This window comes from Capricornis sumatraensis, chromosome 14, assembly GCF_032405125.1.
Source record: "Capricornis sumatraensis isolate serow.1 chromosome 14, serow.2, whole genome shotgun sequence".
NCBI lineage: Eukaryota > Metazoa > Chordata > Mammalia > Artiodactyla > Bovidae > Capricornis > Capricornis sumatraensis.
This window is the reverse complement of record NC_091082.1, coordinates 52044027-52061972: the sequence shown is the minus strand read 5'-3', so window position 1 is coordinate 52061972 and position 17946 is coordinate 52044027.

Below are 17946 nucleotides of genomic sequence, written 5' to 3'. Positions count from 1 at the left end.
AGTACTGAAACATAAACATCACCATATGTATTAATATAATAGATGGCCGGTGGGTATTTGCTGAATGACGCAGGGAGCTCAAATGAGTGCCCCATAATAACCTGAGGGGTGGGATGAGGTCGGAAGGAGGTTCAAGAGGGAGGGCACATATGTATACCCAGAGCTGATTCATGTTGATGTATGGCAGAGACCAACACAACATTATTAAGCAATTATCTTCCAATTAAAAATAAATTAGTTTTTTTAAAAAGACAATACTTCAGTTAGTATCTATAAACCAATCTGAACAAATATTAGAAAAAGAATCCCCATAATGGTATGTTTCTTAAATTTGCCGTATTTGAGCTTACAGAAGGTCTTTCACCCAAGAATTTCAAAGTGCTCTAGCAAACACATTCATTTCAATCATGAATGGAAAACTTGAATTATCCTAGATCAGATAAAGAAAATGAAAACCTTTAAAAAAAAAAGTACACTTTTAAGGTCATTCTAATTAGGTCAAAATTAAAAGTTCAAAATTCCAAATGTACATCTGTCACACTTAACCACTAAATATACTAATTTCCACGGTATAATAACACCAGGAAATGCAATCACAAAATCCATTTCCTACATTAACATCTAGTAGTTTAAAACCTCAAACCTGAGACTTCCCTCATGGTCTGGTAGTTAAGACTTCAGCTTCTAAGGCAGGGGGTACAGATTCAATCCCTACCTCATGACTTATGCATAAATGAATACAAAAAAAAAATACAGATTTCCCCAAAATATGTGTTAAGTTTAAAAATTAGATGGAAATAGTGACTGGACTTTGGATCTAGCTAAATGCAAACATTTGAAGAGTTTTGAAAAGTTTAACCTTGATTCAGACATTTGCCAATCAAGCATCCAACTTCAACTTTCCACTTTTAAGAAATGTTAAAACTGTCAGAATAAGTCAAACGCTTCCCACTTGTCTGAACTCTCTAATAGAGGGTACATTACTTCCTACCCCAAAATATTTGAAAACACAAGATATACCATTCATTTTGCTTAATGTTCCACAAATGCCTGAAAAGCAAATTCAATTCAATTTAGTTCAATCAATAAGAGAATATGTTTTAAACCAAGCACAGATATTCCCTAGTGCCAATAATTATGATATATTATATCCTCTAAGCCAAACCTCTGGGAGCACTGTTTCCAAAACTCACATTCTACCAAACTGGGACACCGTGCGGTGGGGAAACAGCTCAGAACACATGGATTATTTTTCCAAAGCTAAACTTAATGCCAGTAGCACGAACAAGCTGAATTACACTGCCCTCTAGAGTCTCCTTGTGATATTCTTTTTAAACTAGTAGTAATGAAATTCTAACCACTCAGTTCAGTTCAGTAATAAGCAAGCTTTCAGTATTCCAATACCACAGACTGACTTTTTTTTTTAATGGATCGGTAGTAGTCTTTACCAAAACCTATAATGTTTCAATTACCACCATTATTAAAGGTCAGCAAAGAATCCAAAACAGAATTTTATAATTTACATTTTTAAAATTTTTAATTAATCCCAATTGCAGAGATTTCTAAAACAAAGACGATGTGTAGCATATATTAGCCCAGTTACCAGGAGTTCTCTTCAGAAAACTTGGAGTTCCTACGTTTGACACAACATACAAACCTTGGTCCCAGACAGCCAGTGCTCCCTGGGACGGCTTCTCAGCTTGCATCTATCCTCAACTCCCAGCAATTCTTGCCCTTTCTCTAGCCAAGCAACCAGAGCCCTAAAGGGATGGATCTTAAGGAGCTAATGAGAAGCTGTGGCAACCAAGACCCATGCCAGCTGCAAAGCACAAACACCAATATCCACATTTTCTAAGCATCAAGAAGCAACCTACACCAAGGACTCCAAGTAAATTAAAACCACCCCTCTAACCTAATAACTCTGTGGGCACCTATAACACACCATAACTTGAGAATTTCTAATATCCTTTAAGAACTTATTAAAAGACATGCTTTCCTATTCACCACTAGTAGTATAGATTGTCTCAGTTGTTACAGTAAATAACTGGGGGCTGGGTTTTGTTTTGTTTTTCCTTGTTTTAATCTAGATTTTCACAAGATCATAAGGTAGCAACCCTACTCAAACCTTCAAGAAAAAAACATCTGTATCTTTTCAATATCAGAAATGTATGTCTTAAAAAACCCAAAATTAAGTTGCAATGTTCCACAACAAAATATCTACTATAACTTATTACATTTTAAAGTAATCTAATAAAAATTATCCAGAGGCTCCAATCCAGTAAATAATAATAGCTTCCTTTGGGATATAAAAATGAAAATACGATTTCTATAAACTCTAGAACAGAGCCTGTTTTAGAAAATAAAGTTTTACTGGAACACAGAAATACTGCATATGGTTGGCTGCTTTCTCAGTAGAAGAACAGAGCTCAGTAGTTGCAACGGAGATCACATGGCCTGCAAAGGCTAAAATATTATTTGGCCCTGTCAATTTCTGGTCAAAAAAAAAATATTCTGAGCTTTTTCCAGATGTTAAGAAGCTTGTCATGTGCACAAGTGCAGGAAAGGGGCTGGACTGCAGAAAAAAGGATTAGAGCTGCTATCCACTCCATACCAAAAATTTTGTTGTTGTTCAGTTGCAAAGTCGTATCCAACTCTTTCCAACCCCATAGAGTCAGTGCGCCAGGCACCTCTGTTCTCTATCTTCTGGAGTTTGCTCAATTTCATGTCCATTGAGTCGGTGATGCTATCCAACCATCTCAGACTCTGCCATCCCCTTCTCCTTTTGCCTTCAATCTTTCCCAGTATTAGGATTTTTTCCAATGAGTAGGCTCTTCACATTGGATGGCCAAAATAAAGGAGCTTCAGCATCAACCCTTTCAATGAATATTCAGGGTTGATTTCCTTTAGGATTGACTGGTTTGATCTCCCTGCATGCAGTCCAAGGGACTCTTTAAAAGTCTTCTCCAACAACACAGTTCAACAGCATCAGTTCTTCAGCACTCAGCCTGTTTTACTGCCCAGCTCTCACATCCATACCTGACTACTGAAAAAAACCATACCTTTGACTATATGGACATTTTTTGGCAAAGTGATGTCTCTGCTTTTTAATATGCTGTCTAGATCTGTCATAGGTTTTCTTCCAAGGAGAGTCTTAATTTCATGGCTGCAGTCACTGTTCACAGTTATTTGGAGCCCAAGAAAATGAAATGTGTCACTGCTTCCAGATTTTCCCCTTCTATTTGCCATGAAGTGATGGAACCAAATGCCATACTTTTGTTTTTTTAATGTTGAGTTTTAAGCCAGCTTTTTCATTCTCCTCTTTCACACTCATCAAGAGGCTCTTGAGTTCCTCTTCGCTTTTTGCCATTAAAGTGGTATTATCAGCATATCTGAGGCTACTGATATTTCTCCAGGCAATCTTGATTCGTTTGTGAGTCATACAGCCTGGCATTTCACATGATGTACTCTGTAGACAAGTTAAACACACAGGGTGACAATATACAGCCTAATACCTCCTTTCCCTATTCTGAACCAGTCCGTTTTTCCATGTAAGATTCTAACTGTTGCTTCTTGACCCGCATACAGGTTTCTCAGGCAACATGTAAGGTGGTCTGGTAATCCCATTTCTTTAAGAATTTTACACAGTTTTCTGTGATCCACACAGTCAAAGGCCTTAGTGTAGTCAATGAAGCAAAAGTAGACGTTTTCCTGGAATTCCCTTGCTTGTCACTATGATCCAATGAATGTTGACAATCTGATCTCTGGTTCCTCTGCCTTTTTGAAAGTCAGCTTTTACATCTGGAAGTTCTCAGTTCATGTACTGCTGAAGTCTCGCTTGGAGAATTTTGGACATAACATCACTAGCATGTGAAATTAGAGCAACTGTACGGTAGTTTGAATCGCCTTTGGCAATGCCCTTTTTTGGGACTGGAATGAAAACTGACCTTTTCCAGTATGGGAAGGAAGAAGTGACAGATGCAGCTGACTCATGCCATTTACATGGTAGAAGACTGAATGAAGAACTTTAGGGCTTTCTGTTAGATGCTGCTTGACTACAGGTGACATGAAGAGCTCACTTCTGAGGTGGTTTGAGATTGACATCAAAGGGAACATTTCAAGTGAGCTTCGCAACAGTTATGACAAGGAGTATGAATATCCAGATTCCAGAATGAATTTGAGGTAAATATCAAGAACTTAAATCAGTGAACCATCAAAATGACGATACTTTCCAAAACCTATAAAATGTGATTAATCCCCTTTAAAAAGAACTACATGTAAATATGGAAAACAGAATGAAGATGATCTGGTCAAGAGACCCAGATTCTAGTCTAGGTTTTGACACTGCATAATCTTAGAAAAGTCAGTTCCCACTCTGTTTTTTAGTGTTCTTATCTGTAAAATGAGGAAATTGGGCTAAATCAATGGTTCTCAACCACTAACATTCATCAGAATCACCTATAGGTATTTGTTTAAGCAAAGATTTGTGGGCACCAGACTTCCAATTTCAGCCCTGACTCACAAAGAGTGTGGAAACCATTACTCCCATCTATACTACAAGGAAAAAGCTAAAAAACTGAAACCACTTTTCTTAGATCTATCGGAGAATTGAGGTCATACCACCTCCAAAATCTGGAGAAATGGAAAATACTAAGCCACAGACAACATCAACTGACCTGAAGGAAAAGGTATAGGAGCCAGTAATTTGTAGGACACTTGAATGATAATTTTTACAAATTTCCAAACACCAAGTAAGGACTAACTTGAGAGTTAAAAACCCTCAAATGTGGAGATCCACATTCAGGGAGACCCACCAGATTCTCACATGAAGATTAAAGAAAAATCCTCTAGTCATACGGGCCATTTTGAAACAGCCCAGTGCTGCCTCTAGAACAAAGGCCGGTTCTGTTCTCTAAGGGATACCAGAGCAAAAGCAATTAGTCAGCTCCTGCCAACTACCTCTCATCTTCCTGTCTTAACATAAGAGAAGAGGGGAAAGGCTAAGAAACTTCTGAAGGTCACAGACCATGAATTTAGGATCCACTAAAAAACTGAGATTTAGCATAAGATTATAGAATGTTTCCTCTCCCCAGCGCTTTACCACCAAATCAACTGGGTTTTAGTATAAATAACGGTGGCTTTGAGCTTCAGGACAACTTCTTTAAGAAGGAATTCTTAGGGAAACCCAAAAACAGCAGAGGAGGGAAAAAAATCAAGAAAACTACCAGAGGATAAAATACCTTTCACCTTTACCTACATTACAGCAAACATTAAAAACAGCATGGCTATTTTTTATGTAGCTAAATACAATCTTACCACACAATTCCACAACTGCACTCCTAGGTATGTATCCAACTAACTTGAAAACTTATGTTCACATAAAAATCTGTGCACAGACATTTATAGCTGCTTTAGTTGTAATTACCAAAACCTGAAATGCAATCCACTGCTGAAGGTATAAGCAAACCATGATACATCCGTATGATGGACCATTACTCAGCAATAAAAAGAAACGAGTACACACACATACACACACACACTACTCCAAACATGGAGCAAGGTTAAATGCATACTGCTAAGTGGAAGAAGACAGTCTGAAAGGTTATATACTGAGTGATTCCAACTATACGACATTCTGGAAAGGGATCAACTATAGAATGTAAAAAGACCACTGGTTGCCAAGTGTTCAAGGGAGGAAAAGAGAGAGATGAATAGGTGAAGCACAGGGGAGCGAGGGCAGTAAAACTATTCTGCATGATAACCTAATGGTGGATACATGGCATTATGCATTTGTCAAAACCTAGAGAACTATGGGGCTTCCCAGGCGGCACTAGTGGTAAAGCATCTGCCTGCCAATTCAGGAGATGTAAGAGACATGCGTTCAATCCCTGGGTCAGGAAGATTCTCTGGAGTAGGAAATGGCAACCTATTCCAGTACTCTTGCCTGGGAAATCCCATGAGAGAGAAAAGCCTGGTGGGCCGCAGTCCATGGGGTTGCAAAGAGTCAGGCATGACTGAGTGCATGTGTGTGTGCACGCACACACACACAGAACTATACAACAGTAAATGTGAATCTTTATGTAAACTATGTGCTTTAGTTAATATTAGTGTTATCAATATTGGTTTATTAATTGTAACAAATATACCACCACACTAATGCAAGATACTGGAAAACCTCTGTGTGAGTGCACATGGTGCCCAGACTATATAAGAGAACTCCCTTATATGATCAGCTCAATTTTTCTATAAATCAAATAAAACTGTTCTAAAATATAAAGTATATTTTTTAAAAATTGTTGGGCATCAATTTAAGTCTTTATTCATCAGGTCAGATTTCACATTTTTAAGAAGCCCAAGTGATGCTGATTCTAGGTCCATACTTTGGAACCACCAGGATAGGGCTCCTTCAAGTTCTTACCTTTTTTTTAATTGAGGTATATATTTTTTGTATACAATATTATATAAGTTTCAGGGGTACAACACAGTGATCCACAACTTTTAAAAGTTATAGTTCACTTATAGTTATTATAAAATACTGGCAATATTCTCTGTGTTGTACTACATATTCTCATAACTCATTAACTTTATACATCGTACCTTATACCTCTTAACCTTCTACACCTAACTGGCCCCTCCCCGGGCCTTCTCCCCACTGGAAACCATCAGCTTGTTCTCTGTGAAAGTCTGTTTCCGTTTTGTCATATTCACTAGGTTGCTGTTTTTTTTGGATCCCACACAAGTGATACCATACAATATGTGTCTTTCCCTTACTTATTTCGCTTAGCATAATACCCTCCAAGTCCATCCAGACTGTTGCAAATGGCAACATTTTGCTCTTCTTCTGGCTTAGTATTCTATACTGTGTGTGTCTTGGCGGGAAGGGGAGGAAATAGCTTCTAGACCCATTTGTTGATGGAAACAGGGCACTTCCATAACTTGTCAATTGTAAATAATGCTAATGAATATTGGTGTGCATCTTTTTGAATTAGTGGTTTTGAGCTGTTGGTTTTTTCCAGATAAATACCCAGGAGTGGAGGTGCTGGGTCATATGGTAGTTCCAGCTTTAATTTTTTGAGAAGCCTCCATACTGTTTTCCACAGTGGCTGCACATTCCCATCAACAGTGAACCAGGGTTCCCTGTTCTCCACATCCTCACAATTGCTATTTGCGGTATTTTTGATGATAGCCATTCTTTCTGAAAGATGCTATCTCAAGGTTTTAATTGGCAGTTCTCAGAAGAGGAACAATGTTTAGCATCTTTTCATCTACCTAATCAAGTTCTAGCTTTTACTATTCTATTCAATCATGTTTTCATGGGAACTATGGTGGTCCATTTCCAAAATGGCTCCCACTGCCCTCTGCCTTCTGGTATTCAAACCCATGTATGATGTCATCCCATAACTAAATAAAATCGACCTATATAGGGGTTCCTAGGTGGTGCAGTGGTAAAGAATTCACCTGTCAATGCAGGAGACTTGGGTTAGATCCCTGGGTTGGGAAGATCCCCTGGAAAAGGAAATGGCAACCCACTCCGATATTCTTGCATAGGAATTCCATGGACGGAGAAGACTGGCAGGCTACAGTCCACTGGGTCGTGAAGAGTTGGACACAACGGAGCAACTGAGCATACAAATAATCAATGCAATATTGGAGAAATTATTATGTCTAGGCTAGGTCATAAAAGACATTGCAGCTTCTTCTTTCTTAGATCCCTACCTCCTAAATATTATGAGGACACTCAAGTAGCCCTACGAAGAGGTTGCATATGGCAAGGAACCAAGACTTCTGCCAAAAGCCAGCAGAAAACTTGCCAGCTAGGAGAGTGAGCAATCTTGAAACCAGATCCTCCAGCTCCAGTCAAGTCTTCCAACCTAAGAAGAGACCACAAGCCACAATCACCCAGGTAAGCCACTCCCAAATTCCTGACCCCAAAATGTGTGAAATAATAACACTGAATGCTGTTTTAAGCTGCTGTTTAGGGGTTATCTGTTACACAACAATTGATAATACAGGAGCTTAACCCAAAATATGTACATAATAGGATGTGTTATTTTTCATCCTTATCTTTATTCTGAAACAGCTGGAGAAATCCTAAAACTATTTCCACATTCATTAACAAAATGAAGATCAGTTTAAAGAGCTTCTCCAGTTTTCTTTAAGTACTACAATTTATAGTACAATTTCTTCATAGCATAAAGGATACGGGAGGGAAGGAAAAGGGAAAGAAAAGACGAGCAAAACTTTCAACATCTCCCCTAAACCACTGCTGTTCATTCTCAGGCACAAATCTGAGAGTTTCACCTTACTGCTTAGAACTATCCTTCAGAGGTTTCCCGAAGTTTATGATAGTGAATTCAAACACTGTTCAAGGTCTGCCCTATTCCTAGCCACTACAGTCATGGGCAGAATGAGTAACAGGTACACATAACCATGGTCTTATGATTTTATATGATCACAGCAAGTAACTTTACCTCTCTGCCTCAGTCTCCTCATCAGTAATATCAGGTTAACTCCAGTACCAATATCATGGTTACTACAGGGATTAATTAAAACAAAAAGCACTGAGAGCAGGACCTTCCCAAAGTGCTTGATAAAGGTTAGCGTCAGCAGCGTCGTCATTATCATCAGCATCTGCCATTTTCCCTCTCATACCCTAGACTGGTTCAAGCCATTAAGAACTACTAGTTTTCAACTCACTCACTGTTTTTTCATTTTATACAAAGAGGACTTATATTTGGAATGGCTACCTGAATTTATCTTACTCTCAACTTTTTAAGCTTTACAAAATACCTTCTTTTATATAGGCTTCTCGGATTTCCCTTTCACTTATATCTCTATAGAAACATCTATATAAAATAACTACATTTATTCTTTGCCTTGCCTATAAAACTGTACACTTGTTGATAATATCTAATATTTATTGACTCTCAAGCACTGTGTGCAAGTCACTGTGCTTATATTAGGCACTTTACATGGGTGACCTAAGCTTAAACTTCTTCTTAACTCTATAATAAGTATTACTATTTTTGTTTGATTGACAGTTGAATTTATACCACACATACACCACAGAACAGGAATTCAAACTTGAGCTGTCTGACTGCAATTGTTGTTTATTATTATAATGCATGCATGCTCAGTCATGTCCAAGTCTTTTCAACCTCACAGACTGTAGCCAGGCTCCTCTGTCCATGGGATTTCCCAGACAAGAATACTGGAGTGGGTTGCCATTTCCTCCTCCAGGGGATCTTCCCAGCCCAAGGATGGAACCCACATCTCCTGTGTCTCCTGCATTGCAGGCAGACTCTTTACCCAATGAGCCATCCAGGAAGCCCCAATTTTTGTTGCCACCTAAAATCTAACAGGAGCTACCCCACGTCCAAGGAGCGGTGGCTGTGTGGGCACAGGAGGGCCGAGAGGAGCTACTCCACATTCAAGGTCAGGAGGGGCGGCAGTGAGGAGATACCCCTCGTTCAAGGTAAAGAGCAGCGGCTGGCTTTGCTGGAGCAGCCGTGAAGAGATACCCCACGCCCAAGTAAGAGAAACCCAAGTTAAGATGGTAGGTGTTGCAAGAGGGCATCAGAGGGCAGACACACTGAAACCATAATCACAGAAAACTAGTCAATCTAATCACACTAGGACCACAGCCTCGTCTAACTCAATGAAACCAAGCCATACCCTGTGGGGCCACCCAAGACAGGCAGGTCATGGTGGAGAGGTCTGACAGAATGGGGTCCACTGGAGAAGGCAATGGCAAACTACTTCAGTATTCTTGCCTTGAGAACCCCATGAACAATATGAAAAGGCAAAATGATAGGATACTGAAAGAGGAACTCCCCAGGTCAGTAGGTGCCCAATATGCTACTGGAGATCAGTGGAGAAATAACTCCAGAAAGAATGAAGGGATGGAGCCAAAGCAAAAACAATACCCAGCTGTGGATGTGACTGGTGATAGAAGCAAGGTCTGATGCTGTAAAGAGCAATATTGCATAGGAACCTGGAATGTCAGGTCCATGAATCAAGGCAAATTGGAAGTGGTCAAACAGGAGATGGCAAGAGTGAACGTCGACATTCTAGGAATCAGCGAACTAAAATGGACTGGAATGGGTGAATTTAATTCAGATGACCATTATATCTACTACTGTGGGCAGGAATCCCTCAGAAGAAATGGAGTAGCCATCATGTTCAACAAAAGAGTCCGAAATGCAGTACTTGAATGCAATCTCAAAAACGACAGAATGATCTCTGTTCGTCTCCAAGGCAAACCATTCAATATCACAGTTATCCAAGTCTATGCCCCAACCAGTAATGTTGAAGCAGCTGAAGTTGAACGGTTCTATGAAGACCTACAAGACCTTTTAGAACTAACATCCAAAAAAGAAGTCCTTTTCATTATAGGGGACTGGAATGCAAAAGTAGGAAGTCAAGAAACACCTGGAGTGACAGGCAAATTTGGCCTTGGAATACAGAATGAAGCAGGGCAAAGGCTAATAGAGTTTTGCCAAGAGAACGCACTGGTCATAGCAAACACCCTCTTCCAACAACACAAGAGAAGACTCTACCCATGGACATCACCAGATGGTCAACACTGAAATCAGATTGATTATATTCTTTGCAGCCAAAGATGGAGAAACTCTATATAGTCAGCAAAAACAAGACAGGGAGCTGACTGGCTCAGATCATGAGCTCCTTATTGCCAAATTCAGACTTAAATTGAAGAAAGTAGGGAAAACCATTAGACCACTCAGGTATGACCTAAATTAAATCCCTTATGATTATACAGTGCAAGTGAGAAATAGATTTAAGGGACTAGATCTGATAGATCGAGTGCCTGATGAACTACAGACAGAGGTTCGTGACATTGTACAGGAGACAGGGATCAAGACCATCCCCATGGAAAAGAAATGCAAAAAAGCAAAATGGCTATCTGACGAGGCCTTACAAATGGCTGTGAAAAGAAGAGACACAAAAAGCAAAGGAGAAAAGGAAAGATATAAGCATCTGAATGCAGAGTTCCAAAGAATAGCAAGAAGAGATAAGAAAGCCTTCCTCAGCGATCAATGCAAAGAAATAGAGGAAAACAACAGAATGGGAAAGAATAGAGATCTCTTCAAGAAGATTAGAGATATCAAGGAAACATTTCATGCAAGGATAGGCACAATAAAGGACAGAAAGGGTATGGACCTAACAGAAGCAGAAGATATTAAGAAGAGGTGGCAAGAATACACAGAAGAACTGTACAAAAAAGATCTTCACAACCCAGATAATCACTGTGGTGTGATCACTCATCTAGAGCCAGATATCCTGGAATGTGAAGTCAAATGGGCCTTAGAAAGCATCACTACGAACAAAGCTAGTGGAGGTGATGGAATTCCAGTTGAGCTATTTCAAATCCTGAAAGATGATGCTGTGAAAGTGCTGCACTCAATATGCCAGCAAATATGGAAAACTCAGCAGTGGCCACAGGACTGGAAAAGGTCAGTTTTCATTGCAATCCCAAAGAAAGGCAATGCCAAAGAATGCTCAAACTACTGCACAATTGCACTCATCTCACACACTAGTAAAGTAATGCTCAAAATTCTCCAAGCTAGGCTTCAGCAATATGTGAACCGTGAACTTCCAGATGTTCAAGCTGGTTTTAGAAAAGGCAGAGGAACCAGAGATCAAATTGCCAACATCCGCTGGATCATCGAAAAAGCAAGAGAGTTCCAGAAAAACATCTATTTCTGCTTTCTTGACTATGCCAAAGCCTTTGACTGTGTGGATCACAAAAACTGTGGAAAATTCTGAAAGAGAAGGGAATACCAGACCACCTGACCTGCCTCTTGAGAAACCTGTATGCAGATCAGGAAGCAACAGTTAGAACTGGACATGGAACAACAGACTGGTTCCAAATAGGAAAAGGAGTACATCAAGGCTGTATATTGTCACCCTGCTTATTTAACTTATATGCAGAGTACATCATGAGAAACGCTGGGCTGGAGGAAGCACAAGCTGGAATCAAGATTGCCAGGAGAAATATCAATAACCTCAGATATGCAGATGACACCACCCTTATGGCAGAAAGTGAAGAGGAACTAAAAAGCCTCTTGATGAAAAGTGAAAGAAAAGAGTGGAAAAGTTGGCTTAAAGCTCAACATTCAGAAAGCTAAGATCATGGCATCTGATCCCATCACTTCATGGGAAATAGATGGGGAAACAGTGGAAACAGTGTCAGACTTTATCTTTTTGGGCTCCAAAATCACTGCAGATGGTGACTGCAGCCATGAAATTAAAAGACACTTACTCTTTGGAAGAAAAGTTATGACCAACTAGATAGCATATTGAAAAGCAGAGACATTACTTTGCCAACAAAGGTCCATTTAGTCAAGGCTATGGTTTTTCCAGTGGTCATGTACGGATGCGAAAGTTGGACTATGAAGAAAGCTGAGTGCCGAAGAATTGATGCTTTTGAACTGTGGTGTTGGAGAAGACTCTTGAGAGTCCCTTGGACTGCAAGGAGATCCAACCTGTCCATTCTGAAGATCAGCCCTGGGATTTCTTTGGAAGGAATGATGCTAAAGCTGAAACTCCAATACTTTGGCCACCTCATGCGAAGAGTTGACTCATTGGAAAAGACTCTGATGCTGGGAGGGATTGGGGGCAGGAGGAGAAGGGGACGACAGAGGATGAGATGGCTGGATGGCATCACCGACTCGATGGACGTGAGTTTGAGTGAACTCCGAGAGATGGTGGTGGACAGGGAGGCCTGGCGTGCTGCAACTCATGGCGTCGCAAAGAGTCGGACATGACTGAGCGACTGAACTGAACTGAAAATCTAACATCTTGACATCCTGAAAATATGTGAGGGAGGCACATAAAATTCAAGTTAATATAAGCAGGCAGTAGTTTCATATACATATATATACACACACACACACACATACACAACACTGTAGGGGGCTGCCAGACATACACCCATTTTTATCAGCTTCTTGTTTAAGCTTTCAGGATAAGTATAAACATCGTTTTTCCCTTATACAAAAGATAGTAATATACTTCACATATCCTTTCACAATCTTTTTTTGTTAATTTCATTTATCCTGGAGGTTGTTTCAAGCAAGTTAGGGTATACAAAGTATCTCATTCTTTTTAACTGCTACACAGAATTCCACTGTATGGGTATACCATGTTCATTTAACTGTTAGCCTATATTTATAACTTTTGCTATAATGCTGCTATGATAATACTTCAACACAAATAAAGATATGGATAGAGGATATATGATTACACAGTATAGTAAATATAGTAAATGCATATCATATAGCAAATAGATGTTCCTTGGTATCCTCAGGACTTTACCAAATCCCTTAAATAAAATGGCACAGTATTTGTATACAACCTACACACATCCTGTACACTTTTAAATAATCTCTAGATTACTCATTAATATTTATATAAAGTAAATGCTGTTTAAATAACTGCTGGGTGAGAACTTTATGGAATTATTTTCCAAATATTTTGAATATTTCCATAGTTGGTTGAAACTGCAGATGCAGAAGCCACAAATACAGAAAGCTAATTATACAATAAAATCCAACTGCAGAATCTAAGTGGTAGGTATGAGGTGTTCACTATTTAATTCTTTCGATTCTTCTATATTTCAACATCAAATTTATACTTGTTTTTATAATGAGTATATTTTTCTTTCAACTTTTCAATAAATCACCAATATAAAATGGTGACCCATACCAGTATTCCTTTCTGGAAAATCCCATGGACAGAGGATCTTGGTGGGCTACAGTCCATGGGTTGCAAAGAGTCGGACATGACTTAGGGACTGAGTACGTGAAATAATTCCAAAAATATAATAGTCTAGAAATTGCTCTTGCCCTTGGTTTGTAACCCAAAGAAGTAAAAGAGTAATTATCAAAAGAATCACACTTCAACTTCTGTGATTTTATACAAGGAATAGTTAAGCAAAGTAAAACTACCCCAAGAGTCTTTTCTTTGGTCTCTCAACACTCGTTTACATAAACACTTCATCTTCACCAAAAACAAACTTCACTATAGGTATCTGCTAAATCTAAGTGAAGCAAGGGGAAAACAAAAACGAAAATCATCCAAGGGTCACAGTCTGACATTTTTCCTTCTTAGATTTCTTCCTGTATAATTCCCCAAAGTCCTACCCAATTAAGAATAGTTTAACTCTTCTTTCTGCAGGGAGCAAAAAAAAAAAAATAGCCAATGATGCATCTTCTAATCTTTCCATGGAGAATATGCTCATATGTTGTTAGCTGGGTTTTGCTGTTTGTAGTAAGGGTCTGCATGAAAATATTACACCCAACTTATCTCAGGATGGTGCTTTGGTAGGACCAAATATTCACAAACTTTGGGGAAGGACTTTTTTTTCCAAGGAATCAAAAATCAATCACTATTTCCTAAATCTTCAAAAATGTAAGTTCTTGAAAGAGTAGTCATAGCATTTTGAGGAATTTATATTTATTCAGTTACTGAAATTTGCAAAAAGAACTGCAGGTAAAGAGAACCCATGTGAACTATAAACAGTTGTGATGTCCAGGAATCAGGCAAAATTATTCAGTCTTGAGAGTAAAATCCAATTAAGTGGTACTAATTGAAATATCCCAATTTCCCTTCCAGAACACTTTAACTTACAACACTCAACGCTCATAGTCAGTGAAAAGCCTATGTGAAATGCTGGCACCAAATAAATGTCTTAAATAGTTTTAGATTGTTGTGAACTACCAATGGTTCAGCAGAAATAAATTTTTTAAAAAAGCAATGAGTAATAAACCTAGAAACAAGAGTGAGATACACTATGGAAAGTAGAGATGTGAACTGGACACCTATTCTGAGGGTGTTATGTCCACCCCTGTTATCACCCACCTCAACACCAGGGCCAGCCAGGAATCCCCTGCTAGGGGACTCCAGTACTTCAAGCACTCTCCTTCCTCCACTGCCAATGCTGGTCCCTCCGCTCAGAGCCACTATCCCCTTGTCACAGGGCAAAAGCACACCCCCTCAAGGTCCAACTGAGGCTTCACTTCCTCTGGGACTCCTCATCAGAATCCCTCTGGCACCTTATTTGGGCCATCACTGGACACCTACGGGTCAGGTGACTGACCAGCATCAGGACAGTGATCTCTCACTGTATAATATTAATAAGCCTCTTCCCACTCCCCATGCCCTCAAGGTAGAGCCTGGAGCCCTGGTCATTTCTCCCACCACACCAACAATACCAGTCTCACCCACGAAGGTCTAGTGTGCCTGACACAGTGCTCAGGGCTTTACATACATTAACTCATCTCACCCTCACTACAACCCAAGGAATAATACATTATGAACAATGTATCATTTCAGCCCTGGGAACAGGATATTATTTCATCTACATACAGATGGAATAGGAACAGAGGGTGTAATAAACCATCTACACAGCTAGTAAGTGATAGAACTGGCATTCTCACCCAAGCAGCAAGGCTCCAGAACCCACACTCTATATATGCTAAAAGGAACCAAGACCCTTGGTAAATTCAGTTGGGTGGAATTTCCAGTGATACTTTGTAAATAAACAAGCAAATAAATACTTTGAAGGCTGCATATGCCTTTGCTAGTTTTGCTATTTTTGGACAATTTCCATTCCTTCTATTATTTGACCTTCCAGTAACATTCAACACTAATAACTATTCCCTCCTTCACTGATGCCTTATTCTCCTATTTTTGTGGCCAGTCTTCCTCAGGCGCCATAATAGTTCCTCTTCATCTGACCAGCATCAGGACAGTGATCTCCAGGACTCTATCATGAGCCCTACTTTCAGCTCTCTCCTCACATACTCCCCGAACAATCTCTAACACAGTCAGTCTTCTGTCCAGAGCTCCACAACCCATATATACCACCAGCTCTTGGCTATCTTTGCCATAGGGGTTCTGTACTCAAAACTTAGCATGTCTCAAACCAAACCAAATTTCCTGTCTGTCCCTCTCACTGGGATCACATCACAGCACTCCATCAGCCAGAGTCCAATCAGGAGAATGAAACCACATACCAATTTGAACAAGAAAAGTTTTTCAAATAAAGAATGATTATTCATTCAACAAAGGATTGATGTAATAAGAAACTGGCCAGTAAGAAGTAAAAAGAATTCTAAAAAAAAAAAGAAGTAAAAAGAATTCTAAAGAATAAAGGAACAGATGGCACAAAATACAACCACACATCTTACACAACATAATACATCACCACCACTGCCTTTGGGGCTGAGACAGGACATGCAGGAGAGTTCCCCCAGTCCTCAGGCTGAGACGCAGGCCTTGCTGTAGAGGGCTCATATCCAGCAGAACTTCTGGAAATCCATCCTCCCGAATGACAAAGAAACTTGTCTCACTGGAGGCACTCTGCTACCAAACTACCTGAGGGGCAGGGGTGAGGGTGAGGGAAGCGGCCAGAACCTAGACAATGAAGAAGCCCACAGGCTGCAGAAGGTTGCCAGGCAAGACCCTGGAGCCAGCAAGTAAAACTCCTTCCTCCTTCAGTCTGTCTCTCAACATCTCACCAGCAGGCCAAGAGAAAGTATTTAAAGGGTTCACATTGAGGGACAATTTAAAGGTGAGAGGCGATAAGTCAGTGATGGCACAAGTACCACCACCATCATCACCATCATTCGGGCCCAAGCTGGAAACCTAGGAGCAGCTCTGAGTCTTCCTTCAATCAAGTTTTGTAGGTTCTACTTTCTAAGTTTTCTTACATCCGTCCGCTTCTCACCACGCCCACTGCCAATATCCCAGTCTTGGCTCACAGCATCTCTTACCAGCATTGCCATCAGAGCCCTAAGCCTCCTACCACAGATATATCTTCTCTCTTTCTTGCAACTGCAACCGTGATCTTGGTGAAGGGTAAATCCTTCTGTCAATCCACTGCCTAAAACCTGTCAGGCATTTATCAAGTGTCCATAAGAGAGATCCAAAATCAGTAATGGTTTTGAAAATTCTCTGCATCTTCCCCCCTCAAACTCCATGCTCTAACAATTGGAGCTTTGTGCTGTTTGCCGCAGGAGGAGACCCTGTTTCGCCACTCTGCTTGTCCTCTGGGCAGCTTCCTCTCCCTGGAAAAGCCTCTCTTTGTCCCCATGCTGCCACACCCACTGCTCAGTCCTTTTTCAGGACTCAGCTTAGACGCTTCCTGCTCCAAGCCAGGTGCCTCTGCGAAGCACACCCAACACAACCCTCTTCCATATTCAGAACACATACTGCATGCACATTACTGCAACTGTTAACTACCTTTCATACTTTTATTTCTATGAAAACCAAAAGAGAAAAATTTTCTTTCTTACCGGTGATCACAAAGAGATGTATAGGACAAAGCAGGCACTCAATGAAAATCAGTTCAGTTAATGAATCCTGAATGAAGTAGGAAGATGAGTTTATGATGTGAATAACAGCTTAAAAGGAAAAGATTTTGGTTTTGACATTATACCTGACATGCTGATCAGTGTACACATGATAAGATTGCCCATATATCATTCCAAGCAAGAGAAAATGCCTTTGTTACATACCTAACAACTAAGTAAAAAATAAAATCTACTCCTCTTGGGGTGGGGGAGGAACCTAATTCAACCAGCTGTAATAGAAATTGGTATGACTATACTGTATAAAGTAAGGGGAAAGACTGTTAGTTTTCAAAGTGAACAGCGCAATTCCAATATACTGTGTATATCAAAGGATTCAGTTTATTTACACCCAATAATGAAAATCAAATATTACAACACAACATTCCTAGCACATCATGCTTCCACAGTAGAAAATCAATACATCATATTCGTTTTCAGTAACTTGTTTACCCAACCATAGTTCTAGAATCATTATGCAATGTAAACAGTCTTCTCAAGCACTTTCAATCCATCTGAAATCAAAACTAGGCCTTCTCTGACACCCACTCCAAAAGGGAATCTCTCTGATGAC